Source organism: Delphinapterus leucas, chromosome 17 (genome assembly GCF_059928025.1).
Source record: "Delphinapterus leucas isolate spDelLeu-1000000601 "Yukka" chromosome 17, BTC_Dleu_Yukka2, whole genome shotgun sequence".
In the NCBI taxonomy this organism is placed as follows: Eukaryota; Metazoa; Chordata; class Mammalia; order Artiodactyla; family Monodontidae; genus Delphinapterus; species Delphinapterus leucas.
This window is the reverse complement of record NC_143145.1, coordinates 31941277-31967194: the sequence shown is the minus strand read 5'-3', so window position 1 is coordinate 31967194 and position 25918 is coordinate 31941277. Positions and strand designations below refer to the sequence as shown.

At 40.9% G+C, this 25918-nt stretch overlaps 1 long non-coding RNA gene and 1 pseudogene across 1 annotated transcript; one reads left to right on the top strand and one right to left on the bottom strand.

Moving 5' to 3' along the window:
- Positions 1-2498: 2498 nt before the first annotated feature.
- Positions 2499-17602, bottom strand: LOC111180346 (uncharacterized). The gene is made up of 3 exons (XR_016388361.1): positions 16136-17602; positions 8462-8666; positions 2499-3869 (listed from the first exon to the last, which is right to left on the bottom strand). It is a non-coding gene; the product is annotated as an uncharacterized LOC111180346 (long non-coding RNA).
- LOC111180343 (serine/threonine-protein kinase MARK2 pseudogene) lies at positions 8390-11853 on the top strand (annotated as a pseudogene).
- Positions 17603-25918: the final 8316 nt, after the last annotated feature.

The window sequence follows — 25918 nt, the reverse complement described above, 5'->3', positions numbered from 1 at the left end:
GAAAGTAGAAATTTCATGCGTAAATTTTAGGGTGCATCCTTCTTTCCCTCTTCCTATTTTCTGCTGGCTGGATGCAGACACACTCCCTGGACTCAGCAGATACTTGGAGCATGATGGGGAACCACTTGTTGAGATTGATGAAACAACAGAAAAGGAGCCTACATCTCTGGTGTCCACGGAGTTGCTGTATGCACCTTGGACTTGTTAAGACTCAAGATTTGTTCTTGAAACTTGCAGCCAAACCTAGTGGTAGTAGTGTGGGGCATGTTTTCTTTAGAAACCCTTCCCAAATCTCTTGAATGGGTTGGAAGCCCCTCTTCTGTGCTCCCATGTACTCTGTGTAAACCTTTCTTATCCTATTTTATTGCAAGTATCTTTTTTACATAAAACTTTTTTTGAGGGCAGGAACAATGTCTTATTCATGTGCCATTTATCTTTATCCCCGAGCTGTACCTAGGATAGACTAAATGCACATAGTATATGTTCAATGAATGTTTGTTAACACTACTGGATTAATGACCTGAACTAATGAAAGTGCCTAAAATAGTATCATGGAATTAATTGCACCCTCAGAAAATTTTTGGTTCAAGATCATAGAACACTGCACACAGTATATGCTGCAAAAAAGTGTGTGGAACTGTTTGTTATGTAAAAACACACTGCTTACCTCCCATGTGTTACTCATTATAAATTTTCATTTGCTCGGATGTAGTAATGAATGATTTTTATTAAAGCTTTGGATAGGACAACAGTTTGTGCCAAGGAGCTTTTTTTTTTCCAGTATCTGCTACTGACTAATCAAGATCTTGATCTGATCTTTTTATCACAAGTATATAAAACTGATTTAGAAAGCATAATTGATTGACCCTATGGGGAAAAAGTTCAGTGCCTCTAAAAAATATATTCTCTTCCCTCCTTGTATTCTCTACTTCAGGGAATTAACATTTTATTAACCTTTCAATTTATTTTCAAGAAAAAGCATTCAGCTCATCACAAACTTGATTTAATTTTCTTTGGTTTATGACATATCTTATATTTTAAGAAAAAAATTCATATTTTCTTTTGTGTGACTTATACCATGACAAAACTATTGACCTGGATGAAATAAATCTGTGAAAAGTTATATAGATCAGGTACTAAAGATATCATTTTCTTCCTTTTCTTTCCAGGTCTTCTCAGACTGTGAGTAACTAAGTGGTTTGTGCGTCATTGCGGTGGCCAAGCTAGAATTCCTGGTGGCCTTGTCTGCTTGATCTACTCATTCCCTACTCTGAAACCAAGAGAAGACTGTGCCACAAGAGTCCTCCAGAAATTGCTACAATGTCTGTATCTAATTTATCATGGTAAGTGAATGACTTCCTAACTTTAAATGCAAATACACGTATATCATGAAGCAATATTTTATAAGTTGTATGGTCAGAACTAAAACAGGGAGAGAACTTAAAAATCTGTTTTCAAGAAATTGTTGTCCTGTGTTAGGGTGAGGAAGGCAACCTAGAATTAAAAGTTTGGCACTTTCAGTACCATGGTGTCTGGGGACTCTGGAAAGGGTTCAAGCCTCCCACTGAATCCGCGTGATATCCACTGCCTTTCTTTTCAGCACACTCTGGGGGAGAGAGGGGTAGGAATATAATATCCTTTCAACATTCATATCCTCTGTGATATGCCCAGATTCAGGACTAACAAGCTGTAAGTGTGGCTCTAAGGGTAGGATAGACATTTTCTCATCAATACTTTTCTTCAGATTTCCTATTTCAACAGACCTACCCAAATTAAACTGAGTAGAACTCAAATATGGAAGAGAAATTTCCTTTATAGATTGATACCTCTAAACAGCTGGCATTCTGAATAATCTTTGACTTACACTTCATGTTTAAAAGCTGTTCGTGGTTTTAAAAAAGCATGAAGATATTTTTCTGGCAAATAATCAACAACTTTTCCTTGGCAATGAAGAGCAGTACTAGCAGGGATGAATTTTAAGCCATTTTATTGAACCTTGGATTTTTTCTGTATATAAAGAGCTGAACAAGTGATATTATACAAATTCATGGTATTCAATATGTGAATGTCACAAAAACCTGGTAATCTTTTCTGTTTCCTTAACCCATCTTATCCTTCAATTTGTACTGGAACCATAGATAGCATCAGATTAAAGACTAGTTTCTGCAGTGTAATTCCATGCATTTAGTTTTAGTTAAGTAAACAATTTCTTTAGGGCAGAGGATGGAATCATTTGTTTAGATTTAGAGTAGTATTTCTGAGGGACCCATTTTTATGGATGCCTTAGACTATGTCCTTGGGTCCCTACTGGGTGCTAAGGATCTCAGTTTGAAAAAAAAATAATTGAAGAAGCTGAAATATATTCTGTAAAAATAAAAGAAAAAAAAACATTTAAGTTATGAATTATTACTGCAAAATGTTTCCTTTTATATTATTATGAAAATAAAATTATCGTTAAAATTTAAAAACTAAACTATTTCTGTAAAACTTGGGAACCCATTCAAACCCGAAAAAGAATTATACGCCTGGCAGACGTGTGTGTTGGAGGTGAATCCTCAAAAGGAAGACTGCATACCAAAGAAGAAAAAGAAAGAGAAGGAGGAAGGAGAGGGGACAGAAGAGAAGAAAGAGGAGGGGGAGGGGGAGGGAGAGGGTTGGGGGAAGAGAAGATGAGTAAGAAGCAGGAGAGGGAGAGGGAGATTAAAACACACATGTGATTGCCATAGCTCAAGGTAGGCTGTGGTGTGGCCTGGTTCACAGAGTCAGGACAAGGCTGACACAGGAGCCTGTCCTTGGTTTGTACCTCAATGAACAGATACCTTGATGTGAGTGAACTCCACACAAAGAGAAAGATTGTATCTTGTGGTTTCAGTCCAATTGTCCAGCCTGGCTCTTAGAATTTAGTGGATGTTCTATAAACTTGTGCTGTGTGAATGAGTGAAAAAAAATGCAAAGGAGGTAATTCAATGGGAAATTAATGTCTTTATTCGAGAAGAGAATTAAAAACTAAAAATTATGAGAGTATCTTATAGATTTCATATATCTGAAATTTGTTAGAATTCTTTCCATGTTAAAGGTTCAGATTTTACAGAGATAATTCTTGGATATTTTCATTCGATGGTATCCTTAATTCTGGCCACAACTGATGTTCCATGTTAGATTTCCATATAGGGAGCTCTTAGTTTGCTTGACCAGTGTCATCCCTTCATACAGCTGTGTGCCATTTGGCACTTCCATTCTCCCTCTTAGAATTTGGGCTCCCCACATACTGGCAAGAACGAAGTATGGAAAGGAAATCTAAGATATGCAAAACAAATCATTGATTTATTTCACTTACACCCAATTTAGAAATCATTAATCTTCTTTTTTCACATTAACCTTTGTAATTCTTCTTTATTTCCTAACATTTCTCATCTACAATTTGGGAAACATTATCTTATAAATATTTGAATACAGATGCATGGTAACTCATCAATTCTCTGTGAGAACTTCTCACAGATCTACATTAATTTAGTGAAATTATTATAGTCTAGGGTCTAGCTCTCTGTTTTGAAATCCAGAAACTAAGATGTGAAAATACTGACATTGGAAAATAAACTGGGTTGCTAGACTACTAATTTAAATAAAATATGTAGGTAATTTTTAAGTTTGCAGGATGCTTGCTTTGGCCTGACCAGTGCATCCTCTAACTGTTACAGAAAACTATCTGAGAATCTAAATCAGAAGTTTGACTGATGTCACGTTGTCATGGCAAGGAGAGTTATACGCTTCCAGAGTTCAAAGGAAACAGGATAGGCTGCGCCTGGCAGTCAATAAGGGATGTATCTGCCACATACCACCATCTGTTTCTCAGGGCGGCTTCTTCATGGCTAGGAGTTAGAGGAACACTGTCAGTGTTTGTCACTCTGATTCTTCTGTTCCATGTCTGCCAGGCTCTCCTCAGCTTGGCTTTCTCATTAATGTTAGCACCGCGTTTATAGTCAAAACTTACTTCAATCTGTGAATAGTTTGCTCTGCCTACCATGATTTTGTACATACCTGACCATAACCGTGTGTTGACTTTAAAATTTAACTCTGAGGCTTAATGGGAGAAGGGATGCCTAATTGTGATCCCTACACATAACCTAGGAATTTAGAAAATATAGGTTAAGATACTTACATTCATATTTACAACTATCCAAGCAATCCTCCCAGCTTTGAAATACCAGTATAAGAAAATTGTCTTTTTACATATTAAAACCAAAAAAACTTCTTGCTCTAGAAGTTATGTGTATGACCCCTAAAAAATATAAAATAACTTGGCCCTTTCATGCAGAATCTCAAAAAGAAATACAATCTAGGAAAGTTCCAAATTTATGGGAAATTATGCAGTGTCAATCAGGTAAGGAGGTTGGTGGGAATTGATTACGAGTCACACAGGGACACAAAACGGGTGTTTCATGAATCTTTGTCTTTAGTAAATAATTACCAGAGGGAGACAATGATTGAGTTGACGTTGGTTAAGATAGAGACAGAGGGATGTACAGAATCCATTGCAGACGTCCACAGACAGGTGAGAGGTTCGAGGCTATGATCTGAGGGAAAGAATGGTTGCTGGTAGCAGAGATAATTAGCAGGGGACATGAGGAGGTACAAAGAGTTGAGAAAGGATCCTACGTGTATAGTACAAAGCGGGAAAAGCGATGATGCCGAGAAGCGCTTGGAAGAAATTTCAATGCTTCCTTTTCTGATAATCATCCTCAATCCCTCCTTTTAAAAATGTTTTTATAAGATATATATATATGTACATATATAATATATAAACATTTTTATGTACATATATGTAATGTTTTAAAACATACACTTTTTACAACATGCAAGCTAAGTAAATATTATCAAGAGTGAACGTTTACATGGCATTTACCATGTACTAGGCACTTTTTTTTAGATACTTTGTCCATATACTCCTCACAACAACCTTCTTAGGAATGTAATACTGTTATTTGCATTTCCACAAATGGAAAAGTTAGGCGCAGAAAGTTAAGTAATTTGCCCAATATGATACAGCCACTGAGTAGAGAGTTAGGAAATGAAGGCCGCCAGCCATTTAGTGCTCCTAACCACTAAACTACCTGTGTAAAACCAAAAACTCTTGGTGTGAAAACAGTATCCCTGCTCTGCGCGTGTGGCTTCAAAGCAAGCGCCCTAGTTCCCATTTCCAACCAGAATGCTTCCCTTAATTTCCTCCAATAGGGATATCCTGGCATCCGTCCTGGAAGGAAGGGAGTGTGCGGACCAGGAACCCTAGCAGGCATTAGCGAGGCAGGATGTGGAATGAGCCCCCTGATTTCTGAGGGGCGGTAAGGAGGTTGTTGCTAGCAGAAACTTAGTTCCAAAATTTCATAAAGTGAGCTAACTACTAAACTACTAAATATACTACTAAATGTAAATCTTAGTTCCACTTGTTATGTTACAGGCTAGAAATTGTCAGGTTTTCAGCGTAATACCAAAGAAGCACAACAGGGAGATGCCAGCTCTTTGCTGTAGTTCAACTGAAGTGGCTCTTCAAGTGCGCGTCTCATAGAGACCCTCCACTACTAAATCCAGTACTTTCTGCCTCCCCAGACCATCTTGCACCCTCAGCTTCCATTATTTTAGTGTTACTGTACATATGTAGGTCAGTATTTAGAGAGAGATTCTAGTAGTGGCTCAACTTACTTTGCCAAATGACATCTCTTTGACCCCAAATTATTTTTCATTGTGATATCTGCACACACTTCAGCTTTTGCCCTACGGTATCTTAAAGACATTATGGCACCTGACAGAGGTGAAGGTAACTCAACTAGAGCCAGGTAGGGGAGGAAGGGGATAGTGGATGAAAGCAAGAAGCCAAATAGGCAGTCAAAATCAGTTGAGCATCTGTAATGTGCCATGTGCTAAACACAGAGCGGCGTTGGTGGAAAGTAATAACTGCTCTTATAGGAGCTTATAGTTTGGCTAGGAAGACTAAGTGAGGTTGACCCTTGAACAACGTGGGTTTTAACTGCACAGGTTCGCTTATATGGGAATTTTTTTCAGTAGATACAGTTGGCCCTCAGTATCCGCATATGTGGAAACTGCAGATGTGAGGGCCCACTACTGGACTCGAGCTTGGTGGATTTTGATATCCTTGGCAGGTCCTGGAATCAATCCCCTGCAGATAGCGAGGGAGATGACTGTAATCAAATAACTGATTTAATGTGATAAGCGCTCTAAGAGGATGTCCAGGGTGTTTTGAAAATCAAAATGGATATTTGTTTTTTCTGCTTGGGAAGAAATGCCTTTTTTTTCAGAAATACAAATGCACCTCTTGCATTTGTTTCTAAAAATTAAGAAATATGCTAGTTACAAAGAGTTAAACGTTCTACAATTATAAAGCAGAAATAAAAAATGAACTAAATCCTGTCATTCATAGAAAGCCACTGTTATAAATGTGAGATATATTCTTTTCTACATATACTCACATCTTTTTGCAAAAATGGACTCAAACCATGCATGATGTTTTGCCATCTTCTGTTTTCACTGAACAGTTTCTACAGCCATCTCTCTATTTGAAGGGTATAAAGTGACATCATCACGTGTAAAGTCTGGTGACATTGTATGGCAGTACTGTTATTTATTTCAGCCATCCAGATTGGACCTTCATATGTTTTCTAATTTTTGTTTTTACTATTGTAAATATTGATACTTCTCGTGAGATGAAAATTATTCAAACATTGCTGGGTCACAAGGTACTGTGCCATTCAGAGTACCTGGCAAGGCCCTATCTTGTTGCAGCTCCTGGAATTGCAGACATCAAGGCTATGGAGAAAATATGGGATTTCTGAGAAAGTGTCTTGTCAATTCATCTCCTTTTTTATTTTAGAAAAGGACCCATCGTGTATGCTAACCCTTTCACCAGATGTTTAACCTCACTAACATTGAAAATGTGCTGATAATTGTCAAAGAAATATTTTCTTATATTTGACTAATAGAATTTTATCAAAAGTCAACAAAATATTCTATCACGCATGCCCATAGGTTGGAAATATAACAAAAGTCTGAATTCTGTAAGTTATTGAGATATTGACTAAAGTTAGAAGCAGTGAATGGTTTTTACTGAATATGCCTGTAGTATAAAATGCTATTATGAATGTGGGGAAGTTCAGTAATGCTGTAATAGGAGATTAAAACTAATTTGAGTTATCTTCTTTATCCAAATATAGTGTGTTAGAATCCTAGAACTGAAAAAGATGCAAAATTTGGTTTGTCAGATTATTCACATTATTTATAATATTTTTATCTAAGTTCTTCTTTAATGAATAATTGAAGAAATGTATCATTCCATATCATTCTTTGGCACCTGCATTTAGGAGAAAAAAAAATTCTGGAGAGATGGAGCAGCCTGTTTATTCTAAGGAAGGGGGAGAAGGGGAAGAATCAGGATCTTTCCTCAAATTGGGAGATTGGGATTGACACATATATACTATTGATACTATGTGTAAAATAGACAACTGCTGGGAACATACTGCATAGCACAGGGAACTCTACTTAATGCACTGTAGTGTCCTAAATGGAGGGGATATATATATATATATATGTATGGCTGATTCATTTTGCTGTGTAGTGGAAGCTAACACAACATTGTAAAGCAACTATACTCCAATAAAAATTAATTAAAAAAAGAAATAAATATTTAAAAAATTGCCTTAGCCACTCTACTGCAAACTACTTGTCCTATTTACACTGTTAAATAGTAGGCTCTCAGGGACAGGATCTGCAGTGGCAGAGGAAGTAGAGATTTGAATTGTCTCTATTTCTGGAGGGATCAGAACCCACAGGGGGGAAAAATGTGGTTAAGTAGAGATTGCAAGGGAAGTTTTGATCCTGAGTTTTACAGTAAAGGTTAAAAGTCAATTGTCAACAGCCTACTATTGGAGAAGAGGGAAAAAATAAAAAGGTTACCCATAAATATAAAGCTAATACTTTGAACTGAAAAAAAGATGAGAGCTTCTGAGTGATAGTACAGGCTTAGCTGGTTAGGTACTGTGAGTATTTCTCAGTGTGGTAAGTGCGTGTTGAATGAATGACTAGTATATTAAGGTACTGGGAAGAGAGAGTATATGTATGTGTATATATATATACATATATATAGACATATATGTACACATATACACATTCTTTTTCATACTCTTTTCCATTATGCTTTATCACAGGATATTGAATACAGTTCCCTGTGACATACAGTAGGACTTTGTTGTTTATCCATTCTATATATAATGCATCTGCTCATCCCAAACTCCCAGCCCTTCCCTCCCCCAACCGCCCACTCCCCACAACCATAAATCTGTTCTCTATGTCTGTGAGTCTGTTTCTGTTTCTTAGATAAGTTCATTTGTGTCATGTTTTAGATTCCACCTATAAGTGATATCGTATGGTATTTGTCTTTCTCTTTCTGACTTACTTCACTTAGTATGATAATCTCTAGGTCCATCCATGTTGCTGCAAATGGCATTATTTCATTCTTTTGTATGGCTGAGTAGTATTCCATTGTATATAGGTACATCTTCTTTATCCACTCCTCTGTCGATGGACATTTAGGTTGTTTCCATGTCTTGGCTATTGTGAGTGGTGGAGTTCAGCTTGATTTTAAAACTATTCCAGTTCAACTGAGAAAAAAAAAAAATCAAACACTTTTCAGGCCAATCGGATTGTCATTAAAAGAGTTAGATTTATTCATTTATACTTGTTTTTATGGCTTTTTCTAAAGAATAGGTTTATTGTTATGAGTTGTATAGGAATCTAAAAATAATTCCTGTACAGAGATAAATTAGTATATTTTAATTGCATTATTTTTATGTAAATTAGAATTTTTTATGGTTATATTCATGCATTTCTTCATTCAACAAATATTTTGAGTGCCTACAATGTGCAATTTTCAGTGCTGTGGATAGAATAATAAATGAAACAAGCCCCTACTCTCATTAAAATTACACTCTAGTGCTGAAGACAAACAAATTAACAAATATGTTTTATAATATCAGATAGTGGTAAGGATTTTTTTTTGATTTGTATGTGTTTTATTCTATATTAGTCTCTTAAATCAAATAGAAAACAAAAAGTGGAGCTACAAACCTAAATTACGATAGTACTAGCTTTTCTCATTGCCTGTCTCTCTACTTTTACCAGAGGTCTTTATTTCTTCATAAGGCTTTGAGTTACTGTCCAGGGTCCTTGACTCCAACCTGAAAAACTCCCTGTGGCAGGCAGGTCTGGTGGTTAAGAACTCTCTCGACTCTTGATTAACTGGGAATGTCTTGTTTTCTCCCTCATTTTCAAAGGAAAGTTTTGCTAGATATAGGATTCTTGGTTGACGGTTTCTTTCCTTCAACACTTCAAGTACATTGAGCCATGCCATCTGGCCTCTGAGACTCCTGATGAGAAATCTGCTCACGACCTTCCTGGCAAATCTTCTCTCAGCTTCGTAGACTTTCATAATGTACCTTATCGTGTCTTATGCAACAGAACATTTTGTATAGTATCGTGAAGTCAGTTAAGTTGTAACATTATTTTGAGACCAGAATTTAAGGAAAAGGAATTGAATATTTCAAGTGTAGACATTGTGAGGTCTTTAAAACTATTACACATTTTCAAACTAGAAATAAAAAGACCACTGAAGTATCCTACAGATTTTAATTTATAACAAAGTGAATACCAATATCTAATAACACACGTACAGAAAAATTTCTTTGGGATCCTTTTTCCTAAGTGTAAAGGGGCCTTGAACTCAAAAAGTGAGAAAACCACTGTGGTTTATCCCCAGCGGTGATGGGTCCATTTCTTGCTCTGACCTCAGAATGCCCCACTGTGATGTAATTCATAAGAACCCAGCTGGGCACAGGTATTTTGTCCTTAGAGCCCAGGAAGCTGCTTTTGGTGACCTGACAGCCTTGGACCCACAGTTAGCTTGTTTTTTCCTTGTTTCTGCCATTTTGTTGATTTTTTTTTTTACTCTTTTCTCTACCCTTTTTTATTTTTCTCATTTTTCTTTGTTCTTTGCCTTTTTCTCATTTTTCTTTATTTTTCTCTCTTTATCATTTCTTTTAGTTTTAAATTTGTTCTTCTCAATTTTTTTGGTGTTTCCTTTCCATTTCTTCTGCTTTCCTTTGTTCCTTTGTTCTTTTTCTCATTTTTATCTTAATTTTAGTTGGTATTGCAAGATTAGTACAGTTAGCATAGTCAGTATTGTTGGTATAGTTAGCGTAGTTGGTATAGTTAATACTTTATTAGCATAGGTAGTGTAGTTAGTACTAGTTAGCGCTGTTGGTACAGTTAGCATACTTAGCATTGTTAGTACAGTTAGCATAGTTAGCATTGCTGGTTAGTGCTGTCAGTCAGTGTAGTTAGCAGGTCAGCATGATGGAGGGCCTCACAGCCAACTCTGCTGACAAGGAGGCTCATATTGATGATTACGAGATCCTCCACACCATTGGTGAAGGCACCTTCGCTAAAGTGAAGCTGGCCCGGCACATTCTGACCGGGACACAGGTGGCTGTCAAGGTCATTAAGAAAAGGCGTCAGAGCTTATCAACTTTCCAGGAACGTTTCCGGGAAGTGCGCAACATGAAGGCTCTGAATCACCCCAATATTGTAAAACTGCTGGGGGTGATTGACACGGAGGAGACATTGTTCCTCGTGATGGAGTACCTCAGTGGGGGGGACATGTTCAGCTATTTAGTGAACCATGGCCGTATGACAGAGACGGAGGCCCGAGGCCCGTTCCAGCAGCTGGTCTCCGCCCTGCAGCACTGCCACCAGAGGGGTATCGTGCACCGGGACCTGAAGCCACCGAATCTCCTCTTTGATTCTAACATGAATCTAAAACTGACAGACTTTGGCTTCAGCAACAAGTTTGATGACACTGCCCAACTGGACACGATCTGCGGCACACTCCCGTATGCTGCCCCAGAACTCTTGCTGGGGCAGAGCTACAGCGGCCCTGCGTTGGATGTGTGGAGCCTGGGAGTAGTGCTCTACACCATGGTAACCGCATGCCGGCCCTTTGTGGGAAAAGACGCCCACGAGCTGCGGAAGCAAATCCTACAAGGGCAGTACCCCATCCCACCTTACCTGTCTTTGGAGATAAGGGGTCTATTACAAAAAATGATTGCCCTCAACCCCAGTGACAGAGACACCTTACCTGACCTCATGAGGCACCCATGGGTGAACATGGGCCAGAAGGAGCCACTCCAGCCACCCTGTGAAGAGGACCCAGAGGTGACAATGGTGAGGACTCTGGGCATGACTCGCGATCAGATCCAGGACCCAGGAACAGGCAGTATGAGCTCCATGAAACAAATGGTGGGGTCCTCCATCATAACTGTGAGGCCCTTGCCTTCCAGGGACCTCAGTGGCAGTGAACGTGAGCCTTCTTCAAGCTCTGAGTTGTCCACCCTGATAATCAGATGGCTCTACCAGGGAGAAAATCTGCAGCTGCAGGAAGACCAGCAGGCAGGACAGAAGACCAGTGAGCCTGCCTGGCCCCCTCCCAGCCTGCAGTCGACGACTGCCACCCCCAGCCCAGCCCACCAGTGTGGCCCTGGGACATCCCCCTCCACCAGCAGCAGGATTGGAGCCCCAGAGGGAACCAGCTGCCCCCTGGGGGTGTCCAACACTGGAAGGTCCTCCCACGCTGGGCAGCCTGAGAGTATGTCCTCATCCACTCCCTCTGGCCACAGCCAGAAAAAGCAAGGGGTGGCTAGGAGAATCTGGAAGTTTACATTAAAACGCCTTTGTTGCAAGCTACCCTGCGAGAGGTGTCATAATAAAGTGAGCCCATCTGAACCCCATGGATGACCGAGGCAGGAAGGTCAGGCCGCCGCGCTCCCTGGGACCCGGTCCAGTGGAAGATGAGTGTGTTCTCTGCACGGCCTTCAGAAGCATCGTATCCAAGACCCTGGCCAGCTCAGAGGATGGTCCGGAGCAGCCCAGGCGACCGAAAGAGAGGCCACCGTGGCTGCAGGTCCGCCCCTCAATCCCCACCTGGGTGAAACTTCAGAGACTGGACTGTCATTCCTGGGGCACGTCTCCCCTCCCCCACTCTTCTGTCTTCCGTGTTGGTGGGGGAGGGGGAGAGTTCTTGTTCGAAGAACTCCTTGGTTCTTCCAATTCTACTTAATAAACTTGATGCGCCAGAAAGATGTATCACACTGTGCTTTGCATCGTCCCTGCACAGAATTGGGGCTGTGCATTTTCCAGTTAGACAAGTGTGTAGCCATGTAGTGCTTGGAGTTAATCAGAACAACTAAAGGGAAAAATGACCTAAGAGAATTAGCACAATGACTCCCAGCAGCAACAACTGCTGCACTGCAGGGCAGAAATGCAGGAAGTGTGAAGTACCTTCCTGCACTAACATTACCGAACATTTTCAGAAGGGCCGAGGGGAACTTTTGGTCCCTGCAGCCTGTGTTAATTACAACAGAGAGGCCCATGAAAGGATAAGAAGGTCCCGTGAACCAGCCTGTGCACGGTGTGGTAAGGTCCCTGTGCAGCTGAGTTTCATGACTGTCACGTAGCAGTTGGGCTCTCCTCTTTCCCCGTGCGGAGGGGCCCTGATGCATGGGTTTATTTTATTTTTTTTGATGTACACCATTTTAAAAGTCTTTATTGAATTTGTTACAATATTCCTTCCGTTTTATGTTTTGGTTTTTTTGGCCGCGAGGCATGTGGGATCTTGGTCCCTGACGAGGGATCCAACCCGCACCCCCTGCCCTGGAAGGCAAAGTCTTCACCACCTGACCGCCAGGGAAGTCTCTTTTTTAATTTCATTGTTTTGATGCATGGGTTGGACCACGGGGACTGGATGATTATACTAGATGATCATACTCTCAAAACACTAGATTTGTCAGCGTTCCCTGGTTCCCTGGTTCAATAAGCCCTTGAACACACGGGTGACTGGAGCAGGGTCTTCTTCCCAGAGGCCTCTCTCTGGGGGCACATGCTCTCGGAGGCATCACCTGCAAAGTCCCATTGGCTCTCGTCCGCTTACAGGTCACTTGCCGACTGCGGAATCCTTCACCACAAGACACAGAGCACTCTGACCACGTGCCCGTGAACCACCTAAGAACAAATACTCGAGGGGCAGTCCCAGATGTTACAGGGCTGGACCCAGCCATCAGCTCCTGGAGGTGCTCACAGAAGGCCTCACTCACTTCCTGCCCGTTGGCCATTACGCACTGGGGTCTCTGAACTCGGGCTCCCAAGTGGCCGCGAGTGGCACAACAATGTGTCCAGCCACCAAGCTCCCAGAAAGTCTCCAAAGCCCCACCCATCCATTGCACTTGTAAATACCACATTTCCCTGGTCTGGAGAGAAGTAAAGGTGAGAATCATCCGTGTCCTCCAAGCCAGTGCTCCAGTCACAGTTGCTCTCCTTGCTCAGAATTTGGATTCACTTGGGATTCAGTCTCTCTCTCTGCTCTTTCTTCTAGCACTTTAGAAGTAAAAAGAGTTCCCGTGAGTGCATTAATCTTTTGCATAATGTAGTGAAATGGCACTGGATTTCATAGTGATCCCTCGGACCTGTTCATCCTCTCTGCTGTCCATGTACCTTAACTTGCGTGCCAGGCGGCTGGAGATGATACCATTGCTAGATATAAGACAGTCAGCCAGAGTAGCTTTTCCATGGTCAACATGAGCCAAAACACAGATATTCCTGATGTTAGCCATGTTTTTGTGGAGTTGAATCATCTTATCCAAACTATTGAGCACCATGGTCACTTATTTCCTGTGACGGCTGCCGCTGCCCAGCCAGCCCAGCGCGAATCACAGCGCCGACCACCCAGTCTCCTGTTTCTTCAGGGAGGCAGATCTTGTTCTCCCATCTCCTCGCTCAGCTGCCTTACGAATAAACCCTCTCTTTGCTGCAGACCTCGGGGGTCTCACTGTTTTGACTTGCTGTGCATCTCGACTTCCTTGTTCTTCTCTTTGTTTCTGCCCATTGAACTTCTCCCATTGCTGGCCGTCTCCCGGGTGGGGATTACGGAAATCTGGTGGAGGGGCATACTGGCAGGGCTGCGAGTGGCCAGTTCCTGACTGGATGCCTTCTCTCTTCACTCGCCCTGAGGGGCCCACCTGCACAATTGTTCATATGCTGGCTTTGCCAAGCTCAGTTGAAATACAGCAGTGTCTTGTTTAATCCCAGCACGACATCTGAGGACATTGTCTCAGAACTCCTCGTGGGTACATTTCCTCTGGGAGGGAGCTGTGAAGGAGGAAAGGTTTCCACACACTAGGAAGCCCCTTCGTGGGCGGAGACTGCGGGTGGCGGAGGGGGAGAACTTCGGAGCCATGGAGGAGAGCGCAGCAACAGGGGTGCGGAGGGCAAAGCGGAGAGATTCCCGCACAGAGGATCGGTGCCGACAGGCACTCACCAGCCCGAGAGGCTTGTCTGCTTACCCGCCGGGGCGGGCGGGGCTGGGAGCTGAGGCTCGGGCTTCGGAGGTCGGATCCCAGGGAGAGGACTCGCGGTGTGAACACACCCTGCAGGGGTTAGTGAACCACGGCTAGCCGGGAGGGAGTCCGGGAAAAAGTCAGGACCCGCCGAAGAGGCAAGAGACTTTTTCTTCCCTCTTTGTTACCTGGTGCGCGAGGCGAGGGGATTAAGAGCGCTGCTTAAAGGAGCTCCAGACACGGGTGCGAGCTGCGGCTAAAAGCGCGGACCCCAGAGACGGGCATGGGACGCTAAGGCTGCTGCTGCCGTCACCAAGAAGCCTGTGTGCGAGCACAGGTCACTATCCACACCTCCCTTCCCGGGAGTCTGTGCAGCCCGCCACTGCCAGGGTCTCGGGATCCAGGGACACCTTCCCCCAGTGGTAAGGATTTTGAAGGATAATCAGCAGAGTGAAAATATAGAGTGATGGCAGGCATGGGGAATTGGTGAAGAAAAGCCTCTTTGACAGGTGGCACTTAAGTAGAAAGGGAATGAGCTATACAGCTTCCAGAGGAAAGCCATTTCAGGCAGAGAAACAGAAGGACAAAGGCTCTGAGACTGAAATGTACCTGGTGTGTTTGAGGAATCATCAAGGAAGCTGGTTTGGTGGAAACAACCAATAGAGGGGAGAGTCCTAGGAACTGACTGAGCTTGGAGAGGTAGCAGGGACCATGTAGGTCACCAGAAAGACTGAATTATATTCTAAGTGTGATGGAAAACCTTGCCCTCACTTATCCCATTATAGGCAAAAGTTCATATAAAATATAAATTTAGAGAAATTCAGTGTTGGGAAGAATTGAGTGTTGAGAGCAGAGTCTTAATCTGATTTCTATTTAAAAGGACCTCTCTGTGATCTACAGATTTTATTAAAAGAGTTTATATTATGTTCTGAATATAAACATACAGCAGATATGATTAATGAGATGTAATAATGAAAGGTTTTTAATGAAAAACCTTTTTTCAGGAAAATAGCCTGTGTCTCCTTACTATCCATTTCAAAAGATCCAACAAATCTGATACATCTGAATAATTAGGGGCATGATATAAAAGAGATTTCATCCACAGAAATATTCTATCTTGCATTAAGGAGCCTATCAGAAGAAGGTGAATGAATGCTTTGGTAAATTGTGGAAATTGAGAATATAATATCAATTATCGGACCTTTGGGTTCAAGATGGCGGAGTAGAAGGACGTGCACTCACTCGCTCTTGCAAGAGCACCAGAATCACAACTAACTGCTGAACAGTCATCGAAAGGAAGACACTGGAACTCACCAAAAAACACACCCCACATCCAAAGACAAAGGAGAAGCCACAATGAGACAGTAGCAGGGGCGCAATCACAATAAAATCAAATCCCATAACCACTATGACTCACAAACTGGAGAACAATTATACTACAAAAGTCCACCCACTGGAGTGAAGGCTCTGAGCCCCACGTCAGGCTTCCCAACCTGGGGGTCCGGCAACAGGAGGAGAAATTTCCAGAGAATCAGACTTTGAAGGCTAGCGGGATTTGATTGAAGAGCTTCAACAGGACTGGGGGGAAACAGAGACTCCACTCTTGGAGGGCACACACAAAGTAGTGTGTGCATCAGGACCCAGGGGGGAAGGAGCAGTGACCCCACAGGATACTGAACCAGACCTACCTGCTAGTGTTGGAGGGTCTCCTGCAGAGGCAGGGGGTGGCTGTGGCTCACCATGGGGACAAGGACACTGGTAGCAGAAGTTCTGGGAAGTACTCCTTGGCATGAGCCCTCCCAGAGTCCGCCACCAAAGAGCCTGTAGCCTCCACTGCTGGGGCGCCTCAGGCCAAACAACCAACAGGGAGGGAACCCAGCCCCACCCATCAGCAGACAAGCAGATTAGAGTTTTACTGAGCTCTGCCCACCAGAGCAACACCCAGCTCTACCCAACACCAGTCCCTCCCATCAGGAAGCTTGCACAAGCCTCTTAGAAAGCCTCATCCACCAGACGGCAGACAGCAGAAGCTAGAAGAACTACAATCCTGCAGCATGTGGAACGAAAACCACATTCACAGAGAGATAGACAAAATGAAAATGCAGAAGGCTATGTACCAGATGAAGGAAAAAGATAAAACCCCAGAAGAACAATTAAATGAAGTGGAGACAGGCAACCTTCCAGAAAAAGAATTCAGAATAATGATAGTGAAGATGATACAGGACCTTGGAAAAAGAACAGAGGCAAAGATCGAGAAGATGCAAGAAATGTTTAACAAAGACCTACAAGAATTAAAGAACAAACACCTAGAAGAATTAAAGAACAAGCAAACAGAGATGAACAGCACAATAACTGAAATGAAAAATACAATAGAAGGAATCAATAGCAGAATAACTGGGGCAGAAGAAAGGATAATTGACCTGGAAGACAGAATGGTGGAATTCACTGCTGCGGAACAGAATAAAGAAAGAAGAATGAAAAGAAATGAAGACAGCCTAAGAGACCTCTGGGACAACATTAAATGCACCAACATTCGCATTATAGGGGTCCCAGAAGGAGAGGAGAAAGGACGCGAGAAAATATTTGAAGATTACAGTCGAAAACTTTCCTAACATGGGAAAGGAAATAGCCACCCAAGTACAGGAAGTGCGGAGAGTCCCAGGCAGGATAAACACAAGGAGAAACACACCGAGACACATAGTAATCAAATTGACAGAAATTAAAGACAAAGAAAAATTATTAAAAGCAACAAGGGAAAAACGACAAATAACATACAAAGGAACTCTAATAAGGATAACAGCTGATTCCTCAGCAGAAACTGTACAAGCCAAAAGGGAGTGGCATGATATATTTAAACGAAAGAATCTACAACCAAGATTACTCTACCCGGCAAGGATCTCATTCAGCTTTCATGGAGAAATCAAATGCTTTACAGACAAGCAAAAGCTAAGAGAACTCAGCACCACAAAACCAGCTCTACAACAAATGTTAAAGGAACTTCTCTAAGTGGGAAACACAAGAGAAGAAAAGGACCTACAAAAACAAACCCAAAGCAATTAACAAAATGGTCATAGGCACCTACCTATTGATAATTACCTTAAATGTGAATGGATTGAATGCTCCAACCAAAAGACACAGGCTGGCTGAATGGATACAAAAACAAGACTCACATATATGCAGTCTACAGCAGACCCACTTCAGACCTAGGGACATATACAGACTGAAAGCGGGGGGATGGAAAAAGATATTCCATGCAAATGGAAATCAAAAGAAAGCTAGAGTAGCAATACTCATATCAGATAAAATAGACTTTAAAATAAAGAATGTTACAAGAGACAAGGAAGGACACTACATAATGTTCAAGGGATCAATCCAAGAAGAAGATATAACAATTATAAATACATATGCACCCAACATAGGAGCACCTCAATACATCAGGTAAATGCTAACAGCTATAAAGGAGGAAATGGACAGTAACACAATAATAGTGGGGGACTTTAACACCTCACTGACACCAATGGACAGATCATCCAGGCAGAAAATTAATAAGGAAACACAAGCTTTAAATGACACAATAGACCAGATAGATTTAATTGATATTTATAGGACATTACATCTGAAAACAGCAGATTACTCTCTCTTCTCAAGTGTGCATGGAACATTCTCCAGGATGCATCACATCCTGGGTCACAAATCAAGCCTCGGTAAATTTAAGAAAATTGAAATCATATCAAGCATTTTTTCCAACTACAATGCTATGAGATTAGAAATAAATTACAGGGAAAAAAAGGTAAAAATATGCTGGAGGAGGGCTTCCCTGGTGGCGCAGTGGTTGAGAGTCCGCCTGCCGATGCAGGGGACACGGGTTCGTGCCCCGGTCTGGGAAGACCTCACGTGCCGCGAAGCAGCTGGGCCCGTGAGCCATGGCCGCTGAGCCTGTGCGTCCGGAGCCTGTGCTCCGCAACGGGAGAGGCCACAACAGTGAGACGCCTGCGTACCTCAAAAAAAAAAAAAAAAATTACATTTTCTTTATCAGAGAACATTAAAGTTTTTCTACTGGTGGTCCCACAAACTCATTTTTTATTATGAACAAAATCAATTAGTTCATCGCTCAATGCTACTTAACTTACTAATGCTACTCCCAAGTAATAAGAAATATCTATATTTCATAATAACTAGACTTGAACTTTTGAATGTGTTTTGAGTCTCCAGAATTGTAAAGTTAACTGCTCTCACATTCACAGATGTCACATAAATGATATCTGGTGAACTGAGACTACTAATTATAGAAACCACGTTCAATTCAAGTGAACATTTTCCTTTGATCTAGGTCTGCTTAGATAAAATGGTGCATGATTTTACAACTTCCGTGCTAAATATTCAGGCCAGCTCAGCGACAGTTGCAGAGAGAGAATAACCTCCTCTGACAGATGATTTCTAAGGAGCCGGCCGCACCAGGCCTCCCTTGTTCAGTTGAGAGCTCATGGTAGAAAGTGCAAGTTCTGACGCTCCACCATCTTTTCTGACAGGTACATTTCACGCAGGAGAGATGCTGTTGTTCCAGATGGTTTTTCAGCTTTATGCACACTAGCTTTGTGGACTCCTGCTGTAACTGAAAATTGGTTTTACGCCAACATTTGACAAAGAAATTAGATTAGGTTAACTACTCTTTGGTTTTAGATTACTGATATAAAGTGCTTTCATGAATATGACAGAAGAAATTGAAATTCAAGTTAAGTGATGTCCCCAGGTAAATTTTCATTTAGACATTTTCCCTGAGGTTTTTATAGTATCATAAACTTACATTCAGATACAGAATTTGCATAGAATCAGGCTCATTGAAATTTTGATGATCTTTTTCAATCTATAATATTCTTTTTAGTGTTTTTATGGAAAACTAGCTAGATATTTGAAGTGACTGTAAAGATGATGATATGAAAAGATTTGAAAGGCATCTGTTAATTTATCTGCATGGTGAAAGCATTCATTATGTTTATTACTTCTGGGTTCTCATGAACTGAGTAAGAGAAAGTAATTTTCTTGAAGTGAGGATTTGCTTGATATCCCTCCATAATTTTTCCAAATTCTAAGCATTTGGAGAATAAAACAGACATATCAAGTACATACTATATTTGGCAAGTTGTAAATGTGATTGATTGAAGCATTGAGCTATAGCTGTTACCAGAACATATATTATGAGATGTCTGAAACTTCAGCTTCCCAGTTAGCATGTATCTGGACAGCCAACTGCTAGGACAGAGATGAGGTCATCTTGCACATTGTTGGCACCTGGTACTCACCAGATGCTTTGCACTCATAACTAGCTGAACGTTCACCAGAGCATTCAGTCTAATTCCCCAGGCACTGTAATGGACAGGATATATATAGTATGGGTGGAAAATCTTGTTTAAAAAAAAGTCCAACATTGGAACAGCAGGTAAAGTGATTTGACTGTCATAAAGCTAGTCTGTGTCTAATGTATGGTAATGTAAGAACTTTCCTGATATTTGAGAAAATAAAACAGCTCTGTTCCCATCCTGTGATCTTGATTTTTAACCTCTACACTCCGGAGAAATTTCCTCAGATCCGTGTTCTGTCATCTTCTGCCTTTCCTGACTATCTCTTAGCCTTTTCACATCACCATAAATTATTGGCTGGCACTGGCACAGTATTTGCCTAAAATCATAGACCATTTTTGAGAAGGAAGCTGTGAGGTCACGTAGGGCATTGGTTACCGAGTTGGGGTTCATGGACACAGGGCAGTCAGTGACGAGCCATCTTGTTACCAAATGAGAAAAATAAAGATAATATCAGACTAATTTTGCTAAATTTCTTTTTTTATCTGAAATGATTATTTGATATTAAAATGGTCTTTTATGCAAAGAAGGTGATAATAAATAATAATCATTATCCCTAATTAAGAAAAGCAGAAGTATTTAGCCTAAAATACTAAGTGGATATCCAATTTTAATTTTCAGATTTATGGTTCTATGAATCTAAGAGTCTGGGAACTACTGACCTAGTTCAGATAATTACCCAAGCCATGGATCCCATCAACAGAAATCCTAAGTAGTGATAATTCAGCCTTTTCTCAGCACCCTTCCTGTGAGTCCCCAGCCTAATGGGCTGCTCATATGAATTTGGGCTTTCTAATTATTACAAGTTTTCCTCTACATTGGCTCTAAGTCTACTACTCTAATTAGTAGTTCATCATTTTACCTAAAGCCATATATGCTGTGTCTAATACAACACTTTCCCAAATATCTTCTAAAGACCAGTAATTCCAAGGTATGTGTTAATAGGTATCATGAGGAGGAGGGGGGACCACAGACAGATTATTTGGAGAAGCAATAGTTCAAACCAGTAGATTGATTAATTTCAGTACTTCACAAATTCTTTATTGGGCTAATTCATTTAACAAATATTTATTGGGCATCCACTACATGGCAGACAGTGTTCTATATTCTAATTTATACTGGAGATATTTAAGAGGAAGATATAATAATCTGAGTTTTCCAAATTTGGACTGCGGTACCTTTTTTTTCTTTCTCGTAGCTGGTGTTCTTAGGGGCAGCACTAAAATCATTAGATAAAAGCTATTTTTTCTCCTTCTCTGCCTTTCTTTAAAGATTCACAAACTAAACACGTTGATTCCTTTAACTCAGTTACATGATTTCCAGTCCCTTCTGCTCTACCCAGGACATGCCTTAACTTGTCTTTAGCTTCTGTCAAAAAATATGGCTAATAAATGAACACAAAAACCAGGTTTGGCTTGACCTCGTGCAATATGGGACTGCTGTCTTCTTTTTCTGGGTGTTTATTCCTATAAGTGCAAGAGGAGCTCATTTTTGTTTAGTTTTGCTGTGCCTTGTTTTTGCCATGTTTATCATGTGCTTGTTAAACATGAGCTCTGAGCCTATCACGAGCGCACACCTCTATCAAGCATCACCTTGTTAGAGCTGGCCCATTAACCTGTCACCTTAAGATCTTTCTGGAAATGTGTTCATTGGACTTTTGAGGAAAGCTACCCACTGAAGTCTGTTCTAAGTAGGGACAGGTTATTGAAGGAATGAGTCTGGAATAATGAGGACAGGTATCTCATCTACACAGCTTGCTGTACTGCAGAAACAGTGACACAAGAAAGTGTCAGGGGAACACTGAGACAACGGGACCGTTGGGCCTCACAAAATTGAGAAAGTGTTTCAAGAACTGAAGGCCGGGCTTCCCTGATGGCGCAGTGGTTAAGAATCTGCCTGCCAATGCACGGGACACGGGTTTGAGCCCTGGTCCGGGAAGGTCCCACATGCCGCGGAGCCACTGAGCCCGCGGGCCACAGCTACTGAAGCCCGCGCATCTAGAGCCTGTGCTCTACAACAAGAGAAGCCACCGCAATGAGAAGCCCGCGCACCACAACAAAGAGTAGCCCCCCACTCACTGCAACTAGAGAAAGCCCACGCGCAGCAATGAAGACCCGATGCAGCCAATAAATAAACAAACAAACAATTTTTTAAAAAAGAACTGAAGGCCAATTAGGAAGCGCTGATACCCTAGTGACTGTCATCTCGTTGCACTAAGGAGCAAAACTTTACTGATCTCTCTTCTAGTTCTTTTGTATTCATCTAATTTAACAATGCCTGACTTTCCTTGTGACCTTCTGATTCTGTACCTGCTACCATTGCTTAAGTCTCCCCATATATTTCAAGCTGAAATGGTGGCCCTATGAGTGCACTGCTATCATATTTCAATAATTTTCTCTCAATCAAGCAATTCTTCTACTATGGCAGTTCTAATCTATCATATGGCTCATGTAACAGGTTTGATTTTTGATAACTATCTTTGAGATAAGTTAGTCCTAAGTAAGACCACAAGTAAACTAAATAGATTAGTGTAGAATAGTGGGTGGTTATTAAAGTGGGCTAGCAGAATTAGCATCACCTGGGAACTTGTTCCAGGCTCCAGCCCAACCCTACTGAATCAGAAAATCTGGGCCTGGGATCCAGCAATCTGTAGTTTATCGAGCCCTCCAGGTGATTCTGGTGCGTGCTCAAGTTTAAGAACAGATGGGTATAAAATTGTCTCTCTAGAGTCTAGATTTACAGTGTGACTGCCAAAAATAATGACTTTGGGCATAATTGATATGCAAAAGATCCTTCTGATAATATTTAACTAACAGTTTCAGCTGTTTTTTTAAAGTTGTTTTTTGACAGGAGGAGAGCATTGTCAGCATATAAGATCATGCTTGTTTTCCTGTTAGCTGCGGCATCCAACTGATGTAAATTTCGGAGCAATATTTTGGTACACATGTTAAAAGCAACAATTCTGATTTCTTAATGTTTAAAACATTCAGAGAGGAATGTGTGTTGCTGGAGGCCATTCTTGCCCATTCTGGTTTTCATGGTATTGATATTTTAAAAATGTATAACAGCTTTATTGAGATAGAATTCATATGTCATATAATTCACTCATTTAAAATGTACAATTCAATAACTTTTAGTATATTCAGAGTTGTGCGACCATCACCCCAATTAATACATTTTCCTCACCCCCCCAAAAGTACCTCCGTATCCATTAGCAGCCACCCCCCACCCTTACGTAACACCCACTCCCATACCTAACTCCGCCCTCAGTCATAGACAACCACTAGTCTACTTTTTGTCTCTGTAAATTTGCCTATTCTGGACATTTCATATAAATGGTGTCATACAGTATATGGTCTTTTATCACTGGCTTCTCTGACAGCATAATGTTTTTAAGGTTCATCCATGTTGTACCGTGCATCAGTAATTCAGTCCTTTTCATTATTTCAAATCATTCCAAATAATGGCCCATTAAATATATATATTATATCTAAATATAGATAGTATTTTAAATATAAATATACATTTTATTTATCCATTCATCGGCTTATGGACACGGGTTGTTTCCACATTTTAGAATAAATAATGCCACTGTGAACACTCATGGTGCAGGTTTTTGTGTGGACATTATTTTCATTTATCTTGGGTAGGAATTAGGACTCGAATTGCTAGTTCATATGGTAACTCTGTATTTAATTTCTCTAGGAACTGCCAGACTATTTAAGTGGCTACATCATTTTACATTCCCATCAGCAATGTATGAGTGTTCCAGTTTCTCCATATCCTTGCCAGCACTTATTATCTATCTTTTTAAAAAATTAATTAATTTTTGTTTTTGGCTGCATTGGGTCTTGCTGCATGCGGGCTTTCTCTAGTTGCAGCAAGTGGGGGCTACTCCTCATTGCGGTGTGCGGGCTCCTTATTGCGGTGGCTTCTCTTGTTGCGGAGCACAGGCTCTAGGTGCGCGGGCTCCAGTAGTTGTGGCACGTGGGCTCAGTAGTTGTGGTTCACGGGCTCAGTTGCTCGTGGCATGTGGGATCTTCCCAGACCAGGGCTTAAACCCATGTCCCCTGCATTGGCAGGTGGGTTCTTAACCACTGCACCACCAGGGAAGTCCATTATCTGTCTTTTGAATCTAACCATCTTAGTGGGTATGAGTAGTATCTCATTGTTTTGATTTGTACTTCCCTAATGATTAATGATGTTGATGTTAAGCCTCTTTTTATATGCTTTTTGGCCACTTCTTCGGAGAAATGCTATTCAGATCCTTTGCCCATATTTTAATTGAGTTATTTGACTTTTCAGTATTGAATTATAAAAAATTCTTTATATATCTTTATATATCCTAGATGCAGGTCCTTATCAGGTATATGACTCGTGGTATTTTTTTTTTTGATAAAGGTTTGAAGGACTAGATGTGATTTCTATATATGGAGATGGAGATTAACGAGAGATTTGAAAAAGTGCATTTTCTTTTCAATGAAATAGAGTAGCAATGGTCACTGCTATGATAATTCAACATCAACTTCACATGTTACTTATCTAGGATATTTAACTGAGGGATTTTACTTCAGATTTGTTGAGGAGAGAACCAATGCAGAGTTTTAAGGGAAAGAGAGTTTCCGTAAGGGGTGGATAGCCAAATAATGAAGAGTTCAGACAGAATGAGAACTAAATATAAGCTGTGGAAATTAGGGTCCTGGTTATTTGTGACACAAGAGAACAGTTTCTCTGGAATGATGGGGCAAGAACCATAATATACTCAGCTTATGTGTAAGGGAAAAGGAGGACATGGTGGCAGTATGCATGTGCCTTTATTAAATTGGCATGTGATGAGTAGGAGAGAGGAGGCTGGTCATGAAGTGGAATCAGGAACAAGGAAGAGAAGGGTCTTTAGATTGGAGAGATTTGAGCATGTTTGAGGCAATGGATAGAAAGTGTGTGGAGAGGGAACAATTGTTTGACCATAAAGGAGAGGGTGGTTGCAAAGTCTCAGTGAGGTAGGGCGGGGCAGAATAGAAAACGTAAGGGGAGTAGTTCCTTATTGGCCGTCAGGCCACCTCTCTGAGCTCCACAACCATTCTCAGATGTGGGACCCAAACAAACAGGCTGTACCTTTACCGTTCACATCATTTTCTGTTGGTCTCAATGAGATTTCTGACTCTCGTCGCATTCCCTCCTCATAATATGTTCATCTGAAGCTTCTATCAAATCATCAGTGTTGATTTGTTCATGAAGAAGTGTTTCTTATTATAGAATATTCTGTGTTACTGAGTTTTTTTTACAGTGACAATCTGTCTGAGGCAAGCTTTTAATTGAAAAATTCACCTGATATCCCTTACAGTTCAATATTTTAACGGCCTAAATATACCTCTAGTTACCCCACAAATCCAGGTGCCTATGGATCTTTGAAATGGTTACTAATTTTAATCTCTTAGCCAAAGCAAAATTAATAAATAATCTACACTGTTCTAAATGTTAGATGCTTAACAAACAATAATCTAAACATTTCTTTCTAAATTACAAGCTTCCTTCAGATGATTTTCTTTTTATGGTTTATATATGAAGCTTTCCCATCGACCTAATATCAATATCTGGAGAATAAGTGTACAGAAATCAGACTTTTAACTGACCAAAAACCAGGAGACCCAACTTTAAGTCCCTCTGCAGTAACTAACTGTCTCCTTGGGTAAATCACAATCTGGACACCTTATTTCTTCCTGGGAAAATTACGAGGTCAAAATGAAATCGAAAGTGGCTTCCAGATTTGTTACTTTGTGAGTCTTTATGTAAATTTGGAGTTGCATTGTCTCTCTTTGTTTGCTAATCCAGATCTCCAAGTTAATATATGTATACCATTCTGATTTAAAGGTATAATGCAACATACTATCTTATTTTCTCATTGACGATTTTTTTTTTAATTGATTGCAAATCCTTCAAACCGAAATCCTGATGTTTCCTTCCTGTCCTGAATCTTTTCACGTAATGTTCATTGAGAGCCGCTTGCCAGGCTGGCCCAGTCTCAGGCCTCCTGAACAGCATTTATACACGTGCTGGACCTCCTTCTCCATGTGAACCACATTTGTGATGACTGCACTCTCGCCCCACAGCCCA